Source organism: Crotalus tigris, unplaced genomic scaffold (genome assembly GCF_016545835.1).
Source record: "Crotalus tigris isolate CLP2741 ecotype Arizona unplaced genomic scaffold, ASM1654583v1 scf7180000017663.5292952, whole genome shotgun sequence".
NCBI lineage: Eukaryota > Metazoa > Chordata > Lepidosauria > Squamata > Viperidae > Crotalus > Crotalus tigris.
The window spans coordinates 54,924-75,292 of NW_024096550.1; positions in this window are offsets into that span (position 1 = coordinate 54,924).

Sequence of the window (20,369 nt, forward strand, 5' to 3'; positions counted from 1 at the left end):
TCCTGTGGTCAAAAACGGGTACTGCGGTCGCCGAAAAAAATAAAGCTTTTAAATGGGATTTTAAGGCTATTTATTTCCCCCCCCGTCTTTATTAGTAACCTCTTCTTAATATTAATAGGGCGACGGGAGGCCCTTTTGCCATTTTCAAAGGTTTATTTCTTTCGGTGGCTGCTATACCCGGCTTGGCCACGGGAGGGCACTGTTTTCCCCTCCCTTAGCGATAGCGGCATTGAGGCCGTGGAAAAGGCCTACGGTGGCCTCGATGGTAAATGCTATGGGACCGGGTATTGCGGCCGCCGAGGGAAATAAGCCTCTCGAATGGGGTTTTCAAGGCTTACCTCGTTGATCGGACGTGGAGTCCGCCCTGCCCAGAAGGTCCCCGGAAAAAAAGGAAGTGGAAGGACGATCAAGAAGGACGGACCGGAAAACGGCCATATTGGGAAGGTCGCATGTCAAAGACCCCGGGGGACGGCGAATTTGAGCGGACAGGAAGACGGCCATATTGAGGAGGTCTACCCGAAAGGAAGTAGGGGGGGAAAGATTAACAACGAAAGGGACGGAAGTCGTTTACCGCAGCACCTGGGGGACGGCCGACACCGACGGACAGGAAGCCCGCCGTCCAGAGAGGGCCTCTCGCAGATTACTCGTCAAGAACCAGCCGGCCGACATGCGCAGAAGGCCGAGGGAAGCGGCCCGTCCCTTTCGGAGGAGCATAGAGTGGCGACCCTTTGGCTGACGCTCTGCGCTTTGGGGCTTAGCTTCTCGGTGTCCCGATCCTGGGCAAGTGGCCTACGACGGCCTCCCCGTTAACGCTATGGGACGGGAAACACTGCCCTCCTGTGGTCAAAAACGGGTACTGCCGCCGCCCAAAGAAATAAACGCTTTTGAATAGCATTTGAAGCTTATTCTTCTCTATTTTTATTCTTAACGCCTTATTATTAATATTAACGTGGCGACGGGGGGGCCCGGTCGGTGCGACACGGGCGCAGAAGAAATCCTGGTTCCAATCTTAAACCGAGTTAAGGCCTATCGTGGCTTATTCGTATTAATAAGGTTTTAATCATCAAGAATAATCATCTTAAAGAGGTTTATTTATTTTTCTGGCCGCAGTATCTGATTTGACCAGTTTTCCGTGCCTTAGCAGGGCTGGCTCAGGAAGTCTGGGAGTTGAAGTCCACCAGTCATCAAAGAGCCAAGGTTGCCCCCTCAAAGTCAGGCATTTTTGTCTGAACATTTAACTGAAATTTAAGTGGCCCAGACTCACCCAGCCGGCTTTCATGCCTAAGGCAGGACGAGAATTCAGAGTCTCCTAGTCTCCAGCTTGGAGTGCTTTTATTTTTTTTAATTTTAAATTTGCTTCCCCACCACGTTCTGGAAGTTGAAGTCCACAGGGTAGTTGCCGAGGCTGACAAACATGCTCTACCTCATCTCCAAGTCAGCACAGGTCCTTCCCAGGCTGGTGACTTGGACAACTTCAGTTTGCCTTTTCCAGGGTTGGATTCAGTTTCAAGGTTTTATAGTCACCATGATAATCATGGGCTTCTCACAGGCCCCCAACTTATATGCAGAGCACATCATGAGAAAGACAGGGCTAGATGAAACAACAGTTGGAATTAAGATTGCCGGGAGAAATATCAACAACCTAAGATATGCAGATGATGCCACTCTAAGGGCAGAAAGTGAAGAGGAACTAAGGAGCCTCTTGATGCGGGTGAAGAAAGAGAGTGCAAAAGTTGGCTTGAAACTCAACATTAAGAAAACCAAAATCATGGCATCCGGCCCACTCAATTCCTGGCAAAGAGATGGGGAAGAAATGGAGGTGGTGACAGATTTTATTTTTCTGGGCTCCAAGATCACCTCAGATGGGGACTGCAGCCAAGAAATTAAAAGACGCTTGCTCCTGGGAAGGAAAGCTATGGCAAATCTAGAAAGCGTACTAAAAAGCAGAGACATCACCCTGCCAACAAAAGTGCGTACAGTCCAGGCCATGGTTTGCCCAGTTGCAATGTATGGCTGTGAAAGTTGGACCATAAGAAAGGCTGAGCGCCAAAGAATGGAGGCCTTTGGACTATGGTGCTGGAGAAGACTCCTGCGAGTCCCTTGGACTGCAAGGCGTTCAAACCGGTCAGTCCTAGAAGAGGTCAACCCCGGCTGCTCTTTAGAAGGCCAGATCCTGAAGTTGAAACTCAAATACTTTGGCCACCTAATGAGAAGGAAGGACTCACTGGAGAAGCGCCTAATGCTGGGAAAGATTGAGGGCAATAGAAGAAGGGGACGACAGAGAACGAGGTGGTTGGATGGAATCACTCAAGCAGTAGGTGTGAACTTAAATGGACTCCAGAAGATGGTAGAGGACAGGAAGACCTGGAGGAACATTGTCCATGGGGCCGCGATGGGTCGGACACGACTTCGCAATGAACAACAACAAAAGAAATAAACCTTTTTAATGGCCTTTTAAAATGACGGTATTCTCTATCTTTATTAACGGTATTAACACCTTATTAATAGGGCCAGGGGAGGCCCGTTTGCTGCAACGCAGGCGCGGAAGAAGAAATCTGCTTCAAAAGTTTGCTAAGCTCACAGATGTTCAATTCCTAATCCTTCATTCTTTGCTCTAACCGAGAATAAAATAAATTCTTAAACCTAGTTAAGAAAGCCTAGGATGGCCTAATATTAATATTGTACGAGTCGTACAAAGAACATACGGACTGCTATCCAATTTGGAGTTTATTTTATTCTTGGTTAGAGCAAAGAATGAAGCAAAGAACTGCCAAGCTCTGCTAGTGGGAAGGCCCTTGGAGAGGTCCCTCCCGCTATTTCCCACCAAAAACTGCAATATTGAGAGGAGCGGTGGCCATCGCAACCTCCCACCCTGTTTCCCGCTTCCTCTTGGGGTTTTTACTGGGCTCCCAACCTTACTCCATTTCCATCCCTGTCTCTTTAAAAGGAAAAGCCTTAACCTCACTGAAAGTGGCAAAAAAAGGGGAAACTTACCTGTTTCCCCCCCCCCAGTTCCTTCTTAACAGCCACAGCAAGGGGGGGGGGTCACCCATCCGGCGGAGGCTCTAGGCTGGAAATCCAGGGAGCGTGACCTCCTTTCTCCACTGCCTCTTCCCAAAAGGCTGAAGCTTTCAGCCGGCAGGCGTCCCCACCCTTCCTCCTGGCCGCTACATCAGTCCATGCAGCTGTGACTGGGGGAAGTTAGCAAAATTGCAAGCCGGACTCTGCAAAGACCCGGGTCTCCTGCTGCCCCCAGAGAGACCTGCTTTTCCGTTCTCTTACCTGGAGAGGAAAGGAAGGAATCTCCTACCCTTCCTAACCCTGACTTGTTTTGGACGAAGGTCTACAAAGTTAGATGGACGGCGAACAAAATAGTAAAAGCCATTAGTTGCAGCTTCTCACGTCTCATCCCTTTTATCCATCCTTTAAATGATAAACCTAGAAGGGAACGATAGGTTATACACATTTTCAAAATAAACTGCATTTATTTTTATATTGATCGTTTCTTAATAAAAATGCACACAATTTCAAATAGAGATTTGATACTGCACCTATGTTAATACATAGGGATCTCTAAGAAATATAGTTTAGAAACATCAAACCTAAATACAAACCTACATACGTACGATCTCCTTAAAGAAATAGCAGGGCGGGACAAACAAAACTATTCTTGAATAAAAACACCTGGATTTGCTTGAAGGGGGCGAGCGGGGTGCACTTTCAGGAGGAGCAACCTCTTAAGGGGTAACACAGGGAAGCGCGATACGACTGGTTCTTCTACACCCGGGACTCGGGCGCTGGGAAAACACCATTCAACGGCTGCCTTGCTTGGCAGCCTTCGAGGAGACCCCCGAGACGGGTCGGAACCCCCTTCCCGACCCGGACGCCAAAAAGCCTGGAGCGTGTCCCGCCGGCCCCGCCTCTAAAAAGGAGCTTAAAAAGCAGGGGACCGTGCTGCGAACGGACAGGAAGTTGGGGACGAATTCGCCGGATGGACAGGAACTCGGCCGTACTGGGAACGTCGTCGTCGGTGGTCACGCTACGGGACGGAAAACTGTGCCCTCCTGTGGTCAAAAACGGGTACTGCGGTCGCCGAAAAAAATAAAGCTTTTAAATGGGATTTTAAGGCTATTTATTTCCCCCCCGTCTTTATTAGTAACCTCTTCTTAATATTAATAGGGCGACGGGAGGCCCTTTTGCCATTTTCAAAGGTTTATTTCTTTCGGTGGCTGCTATACCCGGCTTGGCCACGGGAGGGCACTGTTTTCCCCTCCCTTAGCGATAGCGGCATTGAGGCCGTGGAAAAGGCCTACGGTGGCCTCGATGGTAAATGCTATGGGACCGGGTATTGCGGCCGCCGAGGGAAATAAGCCTCTCGAATGGGGTTTTCAAGGCTTACCTCGTTGATCGGACGTGGAGTCCGCCCTGCCCAGAAGGTCCCCGGAAAAAAAGGAAGTGGAAGGATGATCAAGAAGGACGGACCGGAAGGCGGCCATATTGGGAAGGTCGCATGTCAAAGACCCCGGGGGACGGCGAATTTGAGCGGACAGGAAGACGGCCATATTGAGGAGGTCTACCCGAAAGGAAGTAGGGGGGGAAGATTAACAACGAAAGGGACGGAAGTCGTTTACCGCAGCACCTGGGGGACGGCCGACACCGACGGACAGGAAGCCCGCCGTCCAGAGAGGGCCTCTCGCAGATTACTCGTCAAGAACCAGCCGGCCGACATGCGCAGAAGGCCGAGGGAAGCGGCCCGTCCCTTTCGGAGGAGCATAGAGTGGCGACCCTTTGGCTGACGCTCTGCGCTTTGGGGCTTAGCTTCTCGGTGTCCCGATCCTGGGCAAGTGGCCTACGACGGCCTCCCCGTTAACGCTATGGGACGGGAAACACTGCCCTCCTGTGGTCAAAAACGGGTACTGCCGCCGCCCAAAGAAATAAACGCTTTTGAATAGCATTTGAAGCTTATTCTTCTCTATTTTTATTCTTAACGCCTTATTATTAATATTAACGTGGCGACGGGGGGGGGGGCCGGTCGGTGCGACACGGGCGCAGAAGAAATCCTGGTTCCAATCTTAAACCGAGTTAAGGCCTATCGTGGCTTATTCGTATTAATAAGGTTTTAATCATCAAGAATAATCATCTTAAAGAGGTTTATTTATTTTTCTGGCCGCAGTATCTGATTTGACCAGTTTTCCGTGCCTTAGCAGGGCTGGCTCAGGAAGTCTGGGAGTTGAAGTCCACCAGTCATCAAAGAGCCAAGGTTGCCCCCTCAAAGTCAGGCATTTTTGTCTGAACATTTAACTGAAATTTAAGTGGCCCAGACTCACCCAGCCGGCTTTCATGCCTAAGGCAGGACGAGAATTCAGAGTCTCCTAGTCTCCAGCTTGGAGTGCTTTTATTTTTTTTAATTTTAAATTTGCTTCTCCACCACGTTCTGGAAGTTGAAGTCCACAGGGTAGTTGCCGAGGCTGACAAACATGCTCTACCTCATCTCCAAGTCAGCACAGGTCCTTCCCAGGCTGGTGACTTGGACAACTTCAGTTTGCCTTTTCCAGGGTTGGATTCAGTTTCAAGGTTTTATAGTCACCATGATAATCATGGGCTTCTCACAGGCCCCCAACTTATATGCAGAGCACATCATGAGAAAGACAGGGCTAGATGAAACAACAGTTGGAATTAAGATTGCCGGGAGAAATATCAACAACCTAAGATATGCAGATGATGCCACTCTAAGGGCAGAAAGTGAAGAGGAACTAAGGAGCCTCTTGATGCGGGTGAAGAAAGAGAGTGCAAAAGTTGGCTTGAAACTCAACATTAAGAAAACCAAAATCATGGCATCCGGCCCACTCAATTCCTGGCAAAGAGATGGGGAAGAAATGGAGGTAGTGACAGATTTTATTTTTCTGGGCTCCAAGATCACCTCAGATGGGGACTGCAGCCAAGAAATTAAAAGACGCTTGCTCCTGGGAAGGAAAGCTATGGCAAATCTAGAAAGCGTACTAAAAAGCAGAGACATCACCCTGCCAACAAAAGTGCGTACAGTCCAGGCCATGGTTTGCCCAGTTGCAATGTATGGCTGTGAAAGTTGGACCATAAGAAAGGCTGAGCGCCAAAGAATGGAGGCCTTTGGACTATGGTGCTGGAGAAGACTCCTGCGAGTCCCTTGGACTGCAAGGCGTTCAAACCGGTCAGTCCTAGAAGAGATCAACCCCGGCTGCTCTTTAGAAGGCCAGATCCTGAAGTTGAAACTCAAATACTTTGGCCACCTAATGAGAAGGAAGGACTCACTGGAGAAGCGCCTAATGCTGGGGAAGATTGAGGGCAATAGAAGAAGGGGACGACAGAGAACGAGGTGGTTGGATGGAATCACTCAAGCAGTAGGTGTGAACTTAAATGGACTCCAGAAGATGGTAGAGGACAGGAAGACCTGGAGGAACATTGTCCATGGGGCCGCGATGGGTCGGACACGACTTCGCAATGAACAACAACAACAACAAAAGAAATAAACCTTTTTAATGGCCTTTTAAAATGACGGTATTCTCTATCTTTATTAACGGTATTAACACCTTATTAATAGGGCCAGGGGAGGCCCGTTTGCTGCAACGCAGGCGCGGAAGAAGAAATCTGCTTCAAAAGTTTGCTAAGCTCACAGATGTTCAATTCCTAATCCTTCATTCTTTGCTCTAACCGAGAATAAAATAAATTCTTAAACCTAGTTAAGAAAGCCTAGGATGGCCTAATATTAATATTGTACGAGTCGTACAAAGAACATACGGACTGCTATCCAATTTGGAGTTTATTTTATTCTTGGTTAGAGCAAAGAATGAAGCAAAGAACTGCCAAGCTCTGCTAGTGGGAAGGCCCTTGGAGAGGTCCCTCCCGCTATTTCCCACCAAAACTGCAATATTGAGAGGAGCGGTGGCCATCGCAACCTCCCACCCTGTTTCCCGCTTCCTCTTGGGGTTTTTACTGGGCTCCCAACCTTACTCCATTTCCATCCCTGTCTCTTTAAAAGGAAAAGCCTTAACCTCACTGAAAGTGGCAAAAAAAGGGGGAAACTTACCTGTTTCCCCCCCCCCAGTTCCTTCTTAACAGCCACAGCAAGGGGGGGGGTCACCCATCCGGCGGAGGCTCTAGGCTGGAAATCCAGGGAGCGTGACCTCCTTTCTCCACTGCCTCTTCCCAAAAGGCTGAAGCTTTCAGCCGGCAGGCGTCCCCACCCTTCCTCCTGGCCGCTACATCAGTCCATGCAGCTGTGACTGGGGGAAGTTAGCAAAATTGCAAGCCGGACTCTGCAAAGACCCGGGTCTCCTGCTGCCCCCAGAGAGACCTGCTTTTCCGTTCTCTTACCTGGAGAGGAAAGGAAGGAATCTCCTACCCTTCCTAACCCTGACTTGTTTTGGACGAAGGTCTACAAAGTTAGATGGACGGCGAACAAAATAGTAAAAGCCATTAGTTGCAGCTTCTCACGTCTCATCCCTTTTATCCATCCTTTAAATGATAAACCTAGAAGGGAACGATAGGTTATACACATTTTCAAAATAAACTGCATTTATTTTTATATTGATCGTTTCTTAATAAAAATGCACACAATTTCAAATAGAGATTTGATACTGCACCTATGTTAATACATAGGGATCTCTAAGAAATATAGTTTAGAAACATCAAACCTAAATACAAACCTACATACGTACGATCTCCTTAAAGAAATAGCAGGGCGGGACAAACAAAACTATTCTTGAATAAAAACACCTGGATTTGCTTGAAGGGGGCGAGCGGGGTGCACTTTCAGGAGGAGCAACCTCTTAAGGGGTAACACAGGGAAGCGCGATACGACTGGTTCTTCTACACCCGGGACTCGGGCGCTGGGAAAACACCATTCAACGGCTGCCTTGCTTGGCAGCCTTCGAGGAGACCCCCGAGACGGGTCGGAACCCCCTTCCCGACCCGGACGCCAAAAAGCCTGGAGCGTGTCCCGCCGGCCCCGCCTCTAAAAAGGAGCTTAAAAAGCAGGGGACCGTGCTGCGAACGGACAGGAAGTTGGGGACGAATTCGCCGGATGGACAGGAACTCGGCCGTACTGGGAACGTCGTCGTCGGTGGTCACGCTACGGGACGGAAAACTGTGCCCTCCTGTGGTCAAAAACGGGTACTGCGGTCGCCGAAAAAAATAAAGCTTTTAAATGGGATTTTAAGGCTATTTATTTCCCCCCCGTCTTTATTAGTAACCTCTTCTTAATATTAATAGGGCGACGGGAGGCCCTTTTGCCATTTTCAAAGGTTTATTTCTTTCGGTGGCTGCTATACCCGGCTTGGCCACGGGAGGGCACTGTTTTCCCCTCCCTTAGCGATAGCGGCATTGAGGCCGTGGAAAAGGCCTACGGTGGCCTCGATGGTAAATGCTATGGGACCGGGTATTGCGGCCGCCGAGGGAAATAAGCCTCTCGAATGGGGTTTTCAAGGCTTACCTCGTTGATCGGACGTGGAGTCCGCCCTGCCCAGAAGGTCCCCGGAAAAAAAGGAAGTGGAAGGATGATCAAGAAGGACGGACCGGAAGGCGGCCATATTGGGAAGGTCGCATGTCAAAGACCCCGGGGGACGGCGAACTTGAGCGGACAGGAAGACGGCCATATTGAGGAGGTCTACCCGAAAGGAAGTAGGGGGGGAAGATTAACAACGAAAGGGACGGAAGTCGTTTACCGCAGCACCTGGGGGACGGCCGACACCGACGGACAGGAAGCCCGCCGTCCAGAGAGGGCCTCTCGCAGATTACTCGTCAAGAACCAGCCGGCCGACATGCGCAGAAGGCCGAGGGAAGCGGCCCGTCCCTTTCGGAGGAGCATAGAGTGGCGACCCTTTGGCTGACGCTCTGCGCTTTGGGGCTTAGCTTCTCGGTGTCCCGATCCTGGGCAAGTGGCCTACGACGGCCTCCCCGTTAATGCTATGGGACCGGAAACACTGCCCTCCTTTGTCAGAAACGGGTACTGCTGCCGCCCAAAGAAATAAATGCTTTTGAATAGCATTTGAAGCTTATTCTTCTCTATTTTTATTCTTAACGCCTTATTATTAATATTAGCGTGGCGACGGGGGGCCCGGTCGGTGCGACACGGGCGCAGAAGAAATCCTGGTTCCAATCTTAAACCGAGTTAAGGCCTATCGTGGCTTATTCGTATTAATAAGGTTTTAATCATCAAGAATAATCATCTTAAAGAGGTTTATTTATTTTTCTGGCCGCAGTATCTGATTTGACCAGTTTTCCGTGCCTTAGCAGGGCTGGCTCAGGAAGTCTGGGAGTTGAAGTCCACCAGTCATCAAAGAGCCAAGGTTGCCTACCCCTGCCTTGGCTATAGGATGGAGGCCATTAAAAAGGCCTAGGATGGACTCCAAGCCAAAGCTATGGGACAGAAAACTGTGCCCTCCCGGGGTCAAAAATGGGTATTGCGGCCACCCAAAGAAATAAACCTTCTTAATGGCATTTTAAAATGACCGTATTCTCTCTCTTTATTAACGGTATTAACACCTTATTAATAGACGAAGGTCTACAAAGTTAAATGGACGGCGAACAAATTAATAAATGCCATTAGTTGCAACGTCTCACGTCTCATCCCTTTTACCCCTCCTTTAAATGATAAACCTAGAAGGAAACGATAGGTTATATACTTTTTCAAAATAAACTACATTTATTTTTATATTGATCTTTCCTAATGAAAATACACAATATTTCAAACAGATATTTGATATTGCGCTTATATTAATACATAGCTATCTCTAAGAAATATAGTTTAGAAACACCAAACCTAAATACAAACCTACATACGTACGATCTCCTTAAAGAAAAGGAAGGGCAGGACAAACAAAACTATTCTTGAATAAAAACATCTGGGTTTGCTTGAAGGGGGCGAGCGGGGTGCACTTTTAGGAGCAACCTCTTAAGGTGTAACACAGGGAAGCGCGATACGACTGGATCATGGAGAAAGCTAGGGAGTTCCAGAAAAACATCTACTTCTGCTTCATTGACTATGCTAAAGCCTTTCATTGTGTGGATCGCAACAAATTGTGGCAAGTTCTTAAAGAGATGGGAATACCAGACCGTCTTATTTGTCTCTTGAGAAACCTATATGCGGCTCAAGAAGCAACAGTGAGAACTGGACACGGAACCACGGATGGGTTCAAAATTGGAAAAGGAGTCCGGCAAGGCTGTATACTGTCGCCCTGCCTATTTAACTTATATGCAGAGCACATCATGAGAAAGGCAGGGCTAGATGAAACAAAAGTTGGAATTAAGATTGCCGGGAGAAATATCAACAACCTAAGATATGCAGATGATACCACGCTAAGGGCAGAAAGTGAAGAGGAACTAAGGAGCCTCTTGATGCGGGTGAAGAAAGAGAGTGCAAAAGTTGGCTTGAAACTCAACATTAAGAAAACCAAAATCGTGGCATCCGGCCCACTCAATTCCTGGCAAAGAGATGGGGAAGAAATGGAGGTAGTGACAGATTTTATTTTTCTGGGCTCCAAGATCACCTCAGATGGGGACTGCAGCCAAGAAATTAAAGGACGCTTGCTCCTGGGGAGGAAAGCTATGGCAAATCTAGAAAGCGTACTAAAAAGCAGAGACATCACCCTGCCAACAAAAGTGCGTACAGTCCAGGCCATGGTTTGCCCAGTTGCAATGTATGGCTGTGAAAGTTGGACCATAAGAAAGGCTGAGCGCCAAAGAATGGAGGCCTTTGGACTATGGTGCTGGAGAAGACTCCTGCGAGTCCCTTGGACTGCAAGGCGTTCAAACCGGTCAGTCCTAGAAGAGGTCAACCCCGGACTGCTCTTTAGAAGGCCAGATCCTGAAGTTGAAACTCAAATACTTTGGCCACCTAATGAGAAGGAAGGACTCACTGGAGAAGCGCCTAATGCTGGGAAAGATTGAGGGCAATAGAAGAAGGGGACGACAGAGAACGAGGTGGTTGGATGGAATCACTCAAGCAGTAGGTGTGAACTTAAATGGACTCCAGAAGATGGTAGAGGACAGGAAGACCTGGAGGAACATTGTCCATGGGGCCGCGATGGGTCGGACACGACTTCGCAATGAACAACAACAACAAAAGAAATAAACCTTTTTAATGGCCTTTTAAAATGACGGTATTCTCTATCTTTATTAACGGTGTTAACACCAGTTCATGGTTACGTAAACCTAACCCTAAGTGGAGTTTTCCTCCAATGGGATTTTCCCATGTATTTTACCAAGAAACATAGATAAGGCAGCCTAGAAAGGTCTGTTCCCTCCTAACCATACCCAAGCACTCTGAGTTTGTTGGCAATGTCCATTTTGCTCTAGAAGTTCATGGTGACGTAACCCTAACCCTAAGTGGAATTTTCCTCCAATGCGATTTTCCCATGTATTTTACCAAGAAACATAGATAAGGCAGCCTAGAAATGTCAGTTCCCTCCTAACCATACCCAAGCACTCCGAGTTTGTTGGCGATGTCCATTTTGCTCTAGGAGTTCAAGGTGACGTAACCCTAACCCTAAGTGGAATTTTCCTTCAATGGGATTTTCCCATGTATTTTACCAGGAAACATAGATAGGGCAGCCTAGAAAGGTCAGTGCTCTCCTAACCATACCCAAGCACTCCGAGCTTGTTGGCGATGTCCATTTTCCTCTCTGAATTTATGGTGACGTAACCCTAACCCTAAGTGGAATTTTCCTCCAATGGGATTTTCCCATGTATTTTACCAAGAAACATAGATAAGGCAGCCTAGAAAGGTCAGTGCCCTCCTAACCATACCCAAGCACTCTGAGTTTCTTGGCGATGTCCATTTGCTCTAGGAGTTCATGGTGACGTAACCCTAAACCCTAGTGGGAATTTTCCTCCAATGGGATTTCCCATGTATTTTACCAAGAAAACATAGAAAGGCAGCCAGAAAGGTCAGTGCATCCTAACATACAAGCACTAGGAGTTTGTTGGGCGATGTCCATTTTGCTATAGGAGTTCATGGTGACGTAACCCTAAACCCTAAGTGGAATTTTCCTCCAATGGATTTTCCCATGCTATTTACCAAGAAAACATAAGATAAGGCAGCCTTAGAAAGGTCAGTTCCCTCTAACCTACCCAAGCACTCTGAGTTTGTTGGCGATTTGTCCATTTTCCTCTAGGAGTCATGTGAGTAACCCTAACCATAAGTAGGGATTTTCCTCCAATGGATTTTCCCATTATTTTACCAGGAAAATAATATGGCAGCCTAGAAGGTCCAGTGCTCTCCTAACCATTCCCAAGCACTCCAAATTTGTTGGTGATCTCCATTTTTCTCTATGAGTTAATGATGACCTAACCCTAACCCTAAGTGGAATTTTCCTCCAATGGGATTTTCCCATGTATTTTACTAGGAAACATAGATAAGGTAGCCTAGAAAAGTCAGTGCCCTCCTAACAATACCCAAGCACTCCGAGTTTGTTGGCGATTTTTGTTTCTTCTGCCATCAAAGTGCTTCATAAAACGCTAACGCTGTAATCTACAAACCACATTAACGCAATTGAAATCGCTCTTAAAATTACACAAGAGGATTGCTCAGAAATCAAAAGCTCGGCCAAAGAGATGCGTTCTTACCTTGTCTCTAAATGCCCGGAAAGCGGGGCCCGTGAGCATCACCCAAAGATTCTGTCGCACGGCCTGCCAGGTGTGCCAGAAAAGGCCCTTTCCGGTAGACTGCCAAGTTCTGCTAGTGGGAAGGCCCCTGGAGAGGTCCCTCCCGCTATTTCCCACCCAAACTGCAATATTGAGAGGAGCGGTGGCGATCGCAACCTCCCACCCTGTTTCCCGCTTCCTCTTGGGGTTTTTACTGGGCTCCCAACCTTACTCCATTTCCATCCCTGTCTCTTTAAAAGGAAAAGCCTTAACCTCACTGAAAGTGGTAAAAAAAGGGGGGGGGAAATCCTCAAGGACAACTTACCTGTTTCCCCCCAGTTGCTTCTTAACAACCACAGCAAGGGGTGGGGGGTCACCCATCCGGCGGAGGCTCTAGGCTGGAAATCCAGGGAGCGTGACCTCCTTTCTCCACTGCCTTTTCCCAAAAGGCTGAAGCTTTCATCCGGCAGGCGTCCCCACCCTTCCTCCTGGCCGCTACATCAGTCGATGCAGTTGTGACTGGGGGAAGTTAGCAAAATTGCAAGCCGGACTCTGCAAAGACCCGGGTCTCCTGCTGCCCCCAGAGAGACCTGCTTTTCCTTTCTCTTACCTCTGGGCGGTGGGTGGGCTGTTTACGGCAACCTGGAGAGGAAAGGAAGGAATCTCCTACCCTTCCTAACCCTGACTTGTTTTGGACGAAGGTTTACAAAGTTAGATGGACGGTGAACAAAATAATAAAAGCCATTAGTTGCAACTTCTCACGTCTCATCCCTTTTATCCATCCTTTAAATGATAAACCTAGAAGGGAACGATAGGTTATATACATTTTCAAAATAAACTGCATTTATTTTTTATACTTTTGAAGCAGATTTCTTCTTCCGCGCCTGCGTTGCAGCAAACGGGCCTCCCCTGGCCCTATTAATAAGGTGTTAATACCGTTAATAAAATAAATAACTTCCCCTCTCCCAGGAAACAGGCGGTGGGAGCATAAGCATAAGCATAACCCAAGGAAAGCAACAGAATAAGAGACGTGGAGTTCCAACTATAATTTAACAGAATATCTCTCTGCAGCAAAAAAATGGAAAGCATCTCCTAAATTCTGCATGTAATCTTTATTTTATTTTGCATTTATAAAATTTTCAGTTTTTTTTAAAACAGCATTTTAAGCATTTTCCTTCTCAACAAGATAAAGTTCTCTGTTGGAAGAAGGGACGATCCCCATCAGCACCCCAGAGGTGGCTGATGGGACTTGTAATCCAGTAGAAGCCCAAGTCGCCCTCTGTTCTCTCAATCCTAAAAAGCACAGCTGCAAAAATGATGGGGATATTTTGGGCCTTTGCAACGGGAGAGGGAGGTGGTGGGAGGCAGCCTCTCAGGCACAAGGCTGCGTGACGAATGGAATTTGTAGTCCAAAGGGTCCCCGGGCGGGGCGAAGGCTCGAGGAGGAGGCATTACGCAGTCTAATTATCTTCACCTGTGCGGGCCGAGGCACACCTGACCGTGATGAGCAGCTTCCCGCGCGGCGGCCGTCTCCATGGCAACCGCTGCGCGAGCTGGGAAAATAGCCGAGCGTTCGCACCTGTGTTTGGGCGGGAAAGAGCGCGCGCCTCGGACTGCCTCGCGGGCTCCTGTCTGCACGCCCATCTCGCTCGTGATTGGCTGCTCCGGAAACGCTTCCCTCGGATTGGCTGAGCGGCCTCTTCTCTCTCCGAGAGGCGGGGGCATTTAAAATGTCGGCGGGCTTCTCAAGCTGAGTGTCAAAAGAAAAGCGAGCGCGCTGCAGAGGCAGCCGACGCCGCTACCGCGTCTCTTTTTCCTCAGAAGAGAGGCGATAGCGGCGTCTCGTGCCTCTGCAGCGCGCTCGCTTTTCTTTTGGCACTCAGCTTGAGAAGCCCGCCGACTTTTTCCTTTTTGCTGCGGGGCGCCGGAGGGCAAAAATGTCTCTCTCCGGCTCTCCCGCGGCTCAAGTCCTCGAGCTCGAGGTCGGGCAGGGCCTTTTGAGCTTTGAGGTGAGTCTGGCGGAGACTTTTTTTTACCTTTTAGGGATGCGGAGGGGGGCGCGAGTTCGTTAGCTAATTAATAGCTTATTGTTCTCGAGGAGTCAGGATAGCACCTGGGGTAATTTTAACCACGGCGTGTATTCTTACGAGTAAAACGCCAGTGGTAGCTCAACGGTGTTTTATTCAAAGGACTCCAAAACCATAGATCGCTAAAGATACTTATCTCAGTCTTTCGCTCGGGGAATAAGGCAAACCGCTGTGTCTTAGAATAATACTAGTCAAGTTCTTAACATTTTGGTCGAACCTGAGCTAATCTCAGCCATGTCCTTTTTAAAGGGACCAAACCAGCAAAGGTTAAAATTAGCTTTAAAGGGAAAATTATCTCAAGAACTGACTTCTCTCTTAGGAATAAAGTGAAGTCTTGGGGTAATTTTAGCCAAGAATTCAAGTTCTTAGAATAAAATTTTGGTCGAACCTGAGGTAATCTCAGCCATGTCCTTTTTAAAGGGACCAAACCAGCAAAGGTGAATAGGAGTTAAAATTAGCTTTAAAGGTAAAATTATCTCAAGAACAGACAAGTGAATTCTTGGGGTAATTTTAGCCAAAAATTCAAGTTCTTAGAATAAAATTTTAATGGAACCTGAGCTAATCTCAGCCATGTCTTTTTTAAAGGGACCAAACCAGCAAAGGTGAATAGGATTTAAAATTAGCTTTAAAGGTAAAATTATCTCTTGAACTGACTTTCCTCTTAGGAATAAAGTGAATTCCTGGGTTAATTTTAGCCAAGAATTCAAGTTCTTAAAATAAAATTTTGATGGACCCTGAGCTAATCTCAGCCAAGTCCTTTTTAAAGGGACCAAACCAGCAAAGGTGAATAGGAGTTAAAATTAGCTTTAAAGGTAAATTTATCTCAGGAACTGACAAGTGAATTCTTGGGGTAATTTTAGCCAAGAATTCAAGTTCTTAGAAAAAATTTTTTGATGGAACCTGAGCTAATCTCAGCCATGTCCTTTTTAAAGGGACCAAACCAGCCAAGGTGAATAGGAATTAAATTTAGCTTGAAAGGTAAAATTATCTCAGGAACTGACTTTCCTCTTAGGAATAAAGTGAATTCTTGGGGTAATTTTAGCCAAGAATTCAAGTTCTTAGAATAAAATTTTGATGGAACCTGAGCTAATCTCAGCCATGTCCTTTTTAAAGGGTCCAAACAAGCAAAGGTGAATAGGAGTTAAAATTAGCTTTAAAGGTAAAATTATCTCAGTAACTGACTTTCCTCTTAGGAATAAAGTGAATTCTTGGGGTAATTTTAGCAAGATTCAAAGTTCGTAAAATAAAAATTTGATGGAAACACCTGGAGCTAATCTCAGGCATGTCTTTTTAAAGGGGACCAAACCCAGCAAAGGTGAATAGGAGTTAAATTAGCTTGAAAGGTAAAATTATCTCAGGAAAACTGACTTTCCTCTTAGAATAAAAGTGAATTCTTGGGTAATTTAGCAAGAATCTCAAGTTCTTAGAATAAAATTTTGATTGGAACCTGAGCTAATCTCAGCCATGTTCCTTTTAAAGGGACCAAACCAGCAAAGGTGCATAGGGAGTTAAAATTAGCTGAAGGTAAAATTATCTCAGGGAACTGCCCTTCTTAGGAATAAAAGTGAATTCTTGGGGTAATTTTAGCCAATAATTCAAGTTCTTAAAATAAAATTTTGATGGAACCTGAGCTAATCTCAGCCATGTCCTTTTTAAAGGGACCAAACCAGCAAAGGTGAATAGGATTTAAAATTAGCTTTAAAGGTAAATTATCTCAGGAACTGACTTTCTTCTTAGGAATAAAGTGAATTCTTGGGGTAATTTTAGCCAAGATTCAAGTTCTTAGAATAAAATTTTGATGGAAACTGAGCTAATCTCAGCCATGTCTTTTTTAAAGGGACCAAACCAGCAAAGGTGAATAGGAGTTAAAATTAGCTTTAAAGGTAAAATTATCTCAGGAACTGACTTTCTTCTTAGGAATAAAGTGAATTCTTGGGGTAATTTTAGCCAAGAATTCAAGTTCTTAGAATAACATTTTGATGGAAACCTGAGCTAATCTCAGCCATGTCCTTTTTAAAGGGCACCAAACCAGCCAAGGTGAATAGGATTTAAAATTAGTTTTAAAGGTAAAATGATCTCAGGAACTGACCTTCTTAGGAATAAAGTGAATTCCTGGGGTAATTTTAGCCAAGAATTCAAGTTCTTAGAATAAAATTTTAATGGAACCTGAGCTAATCTCAGCCATGTCCTTTTTAAAGGGACCAAACCAGCAACGGTGAATAGGAGTTAAAATTAGCTTGAAAGGTAAAATTATCTCAGTAACTGACTTTCCTCTTAGGAATAAAGTGAATTCTTGGGGTAATTTTAGCCAAGAATTCAAGTTCTTAAAATAAAATTTTGATGGAACCTGAGCTAATCTCAGCCATGTCCTTTTTAAAGGGACCAAACCAGCAAAGGTGAATAGGAGTTAAAATTAGCTTGAAAGGTAAAATTATCTCAGGAACTGACAAGTGAATTCTTGGGGTAATTTTAGCCAAGAATTCAAGTTCTTAGAAAAAAATTTTTGATGGAACCTGAGCTAATCTCAGCCATGTCCTTTTTAAAGGGACCAAACCAGCCAAGGTGAATAGGAATTAAAATTAGCTTGAAAGGTAAAATTATCTCAGGAACTGACTTTCCTCTTAGGAATAAAGTGAATTCTTGGGGTAATTTTAGCCAAGAATTCAAGTTCTTAGAATAAAATTTTGATGGAACCTGAGCTAATCTCAGCCATGTCTTTTTAAAGGGACCAAACCAGCAAAGGTGAATAGGAGTTAAAATTAGCTTTAAAGGTAAAATTATCTCAGGAACTGACTTCCTAGGAATAAAGTGAATTCTTGGGGTAATTTTAGCAAGAATTCAAGTTCTTAAAATAAAATTTTGATGGACTGAGCTAATCTCAGCCATGTCCTTTTTAAAGGGACCAAAACCAGCCAAGGTGAATAGGATTAAAATTAGCTTTAAAGGTAAAATTATCTCAGGAACTGACCTTCCTAGGAATAAAGTGAATTCTTGGGGTAATTTTAGCCAAGAATTCAAGTTCTTAGAATAAAATTTTGATGGAACCTGAGCTAATCTCAGCCATGTCCTTTTTAAAGGGACCAAACCAGCAAAGGTGAATAGGAGTTAAAATTAGCTTGAAAGGTAAAATTATCTCAGGAACTGACTTTCCTCTTAGGAATAAAGTGAATTCTTGGGGTAATTTTAGCCAAGAATTCAAGTTCTTAGAATAAAATTTTGATGGAACCTGAGCTAATCTCAGCCATGTCCTTTTTAAAGGGACCAAACCAGCAAAGGTGAATAGGATTTAAAATTAGCTTTAAAGGTAAAATTATCTCAGGAACTGACCTTCTTAGGAATAAAGTGAATTCTTGGGGTAATTTTAGCCAAGAATTCAAGTTCTTAGAATAAAATTTTGATGGAACCTGAGCTAATCTCAGCCATGTCCTTTTTAAAGGGACCAAACCAGCAAAGGTGAATAGGAGTTAAAATTAGCTTTAAAGGTAAAATTATCTCAGGAACTGACCTTCCTAGGAATAAAGTGAATTCTTGGGGTAATTTTAGCCAAGAATTCAAGTTCTTAAAATAAAATTTTGATGGAACTGAGCTAATCTCAGCCATGTCCTTTTTAAAGGGACCAAACCAGCAAAGGTGAATAGGAGTTAAAATTAGCTTTAAAGGTAAAATTATCTCTTGAACTGACTTTCTTCTTAGGAATAAAGTGAATTCCTGGGGTAATTTTAGCCAAGAATTTAAGTTCTTAGAATAAAATTTTGGTGGAACCTGAGGTAATCTCAGCCATGTCCTTTTTAAAGGGACCAAACCAGCAAAGGTGAATAGGAGTTAAAATTAGCTTTAAAGGTAAAATTATCTCAGGAATTGATTTTGCTCTCAGGAATAAAGTAATTTTTTTGGAATCTGAGGTAATTTTAATCAACGCACAAGCCCCTAAAAGTAAAATATATAATAATAATAATAATAAAGTTGGAAGGGATCTTAGAGGTCATCTAGTCCAATCCTCTGCTCAGGCAGGAAACCCTATAGTTTAACAAGTTAACAAGACAAGAAACTAGTGCAGGGGTAGGCAGCCTTGGCTCTTTTATAACTTGTGAACTTCAACTCCCAGAATTCCTGATCCAGCATGGCTCAGCTTGGAAACCTCCCTTTCCCCTCAACATGGCTGGCTCAGGAATTTTGGGAATTGAAGTCCAAGGGTCTTCAAATGTGGCCCTTTTATGACTTCTGTATTTCAATTCCCAGAATTCCTCAGCCAGCGTGCCTGGCTGAGGAATTCTGGGAGCTGAAGCCCTGGGGTCTATTTGTGGACTTCAACTCCCAGAATTCCTCAGCTAGCGTGCCAATGCACAAGTCATAAAAGGGTCAAGTTTGAAGACCTCTGCCTTAAAAGAAGCAAAACATGTAGAAAACAGGCTAGTGACTTAAGGGAGCAATGTTACAAGTTATTGTATCTTGCCTTCTTTCACAAGTAGGATAAAACACATAAAACCCCTTTGACTGATTGCTTTTCTACCCTCTGAACATCCATGGTCATTTGGTGATGTTGATTTTTTTTTTAATTTCAAAGGCATGAATCCATGTAGACGAAGAAGAAGACATCAACAGTAAGACAGATGGTTTAATTCACTCTCCAGTGTATTATGAAAGTGAGGAAGCCTGGCAGATACTGTTTGCAACATGTTAACTACTGCAAAAATCTTTGGGTCTTGCTAAAGTTTATCTTAAGACTTGCTTTAGCAAAGTTTTTTTTTAAACATTACAAAGTATCAAGGGTAAAAAGAGCAGTCATAAGTGTGACAAACATGCCTAAAAAGTAGCAAAAAAATTTCTGACCCAAGACAATTTTAGCTATTGGCTGTAGATCTTAGAATCAGACAGATACCAGCCTCCTCCAGTACCTGAGGACTCCCTCAGTGAGACTCAAGCCGGAAGGGAATCCTTTGGGATCACCTCCCTCCCACCTTCACACCCTTGGAAATAATGCCAATACCAGCCAGACTTCTTAGAAGCAAAAGTAAACCTGGTGATGCATTTTAATATGAGGAATACCAATAAAGAAGAATATTTGTGGTTAACAGTTGAAATGAGGTGTCTTTGGTGCTCTCTGAGCTTGGCGGTTTTCTTGTAGACCAAGCATGTCCAAACTTGTGACGTCATGTGACGTCATGCAATGCATCGGGCTGGTTTTGCCCTTGCCGGCAATGGGGTGGGCGTGGCTTCCACGTGACCTGTCCGGTCCATGGGCCGGCAATTTGACACCCCTGTTGTAGTGCAGTTTGTTCCCAGTTTATGTTCTAGTGCAGTGGCGGCGAACCTATGGCACTCGGAGCCCTCTCTGTGGGCACATGTGCTGTTGCCCCAGCCTTGCCTCCCCCTGCGACCCCCTCCTCTCCAGCAGCTCCCCTGAAGGAGACTCGCCCTCGAGTGTGGCCCACACGGAACAGCGCAACCAAGGACATGGCAGCCAGGCAGCGTAGACAAGACTCTGCCCTCACACCCCATCATGCAGTTGATGCTGCAGGGCATGGGCAGAGGGCGTGGCTGCCATAGTGCTGCTGGGCTGCCTGGGCAATCTGCGGAGGGCCATGGAGGCGGTAAGTGGTCCTGTGGGCGGGGGGGTGGGGGGTGGGGATGGAGGGGTGGAGCGGGGTCGGGGCAAGTTTTTGG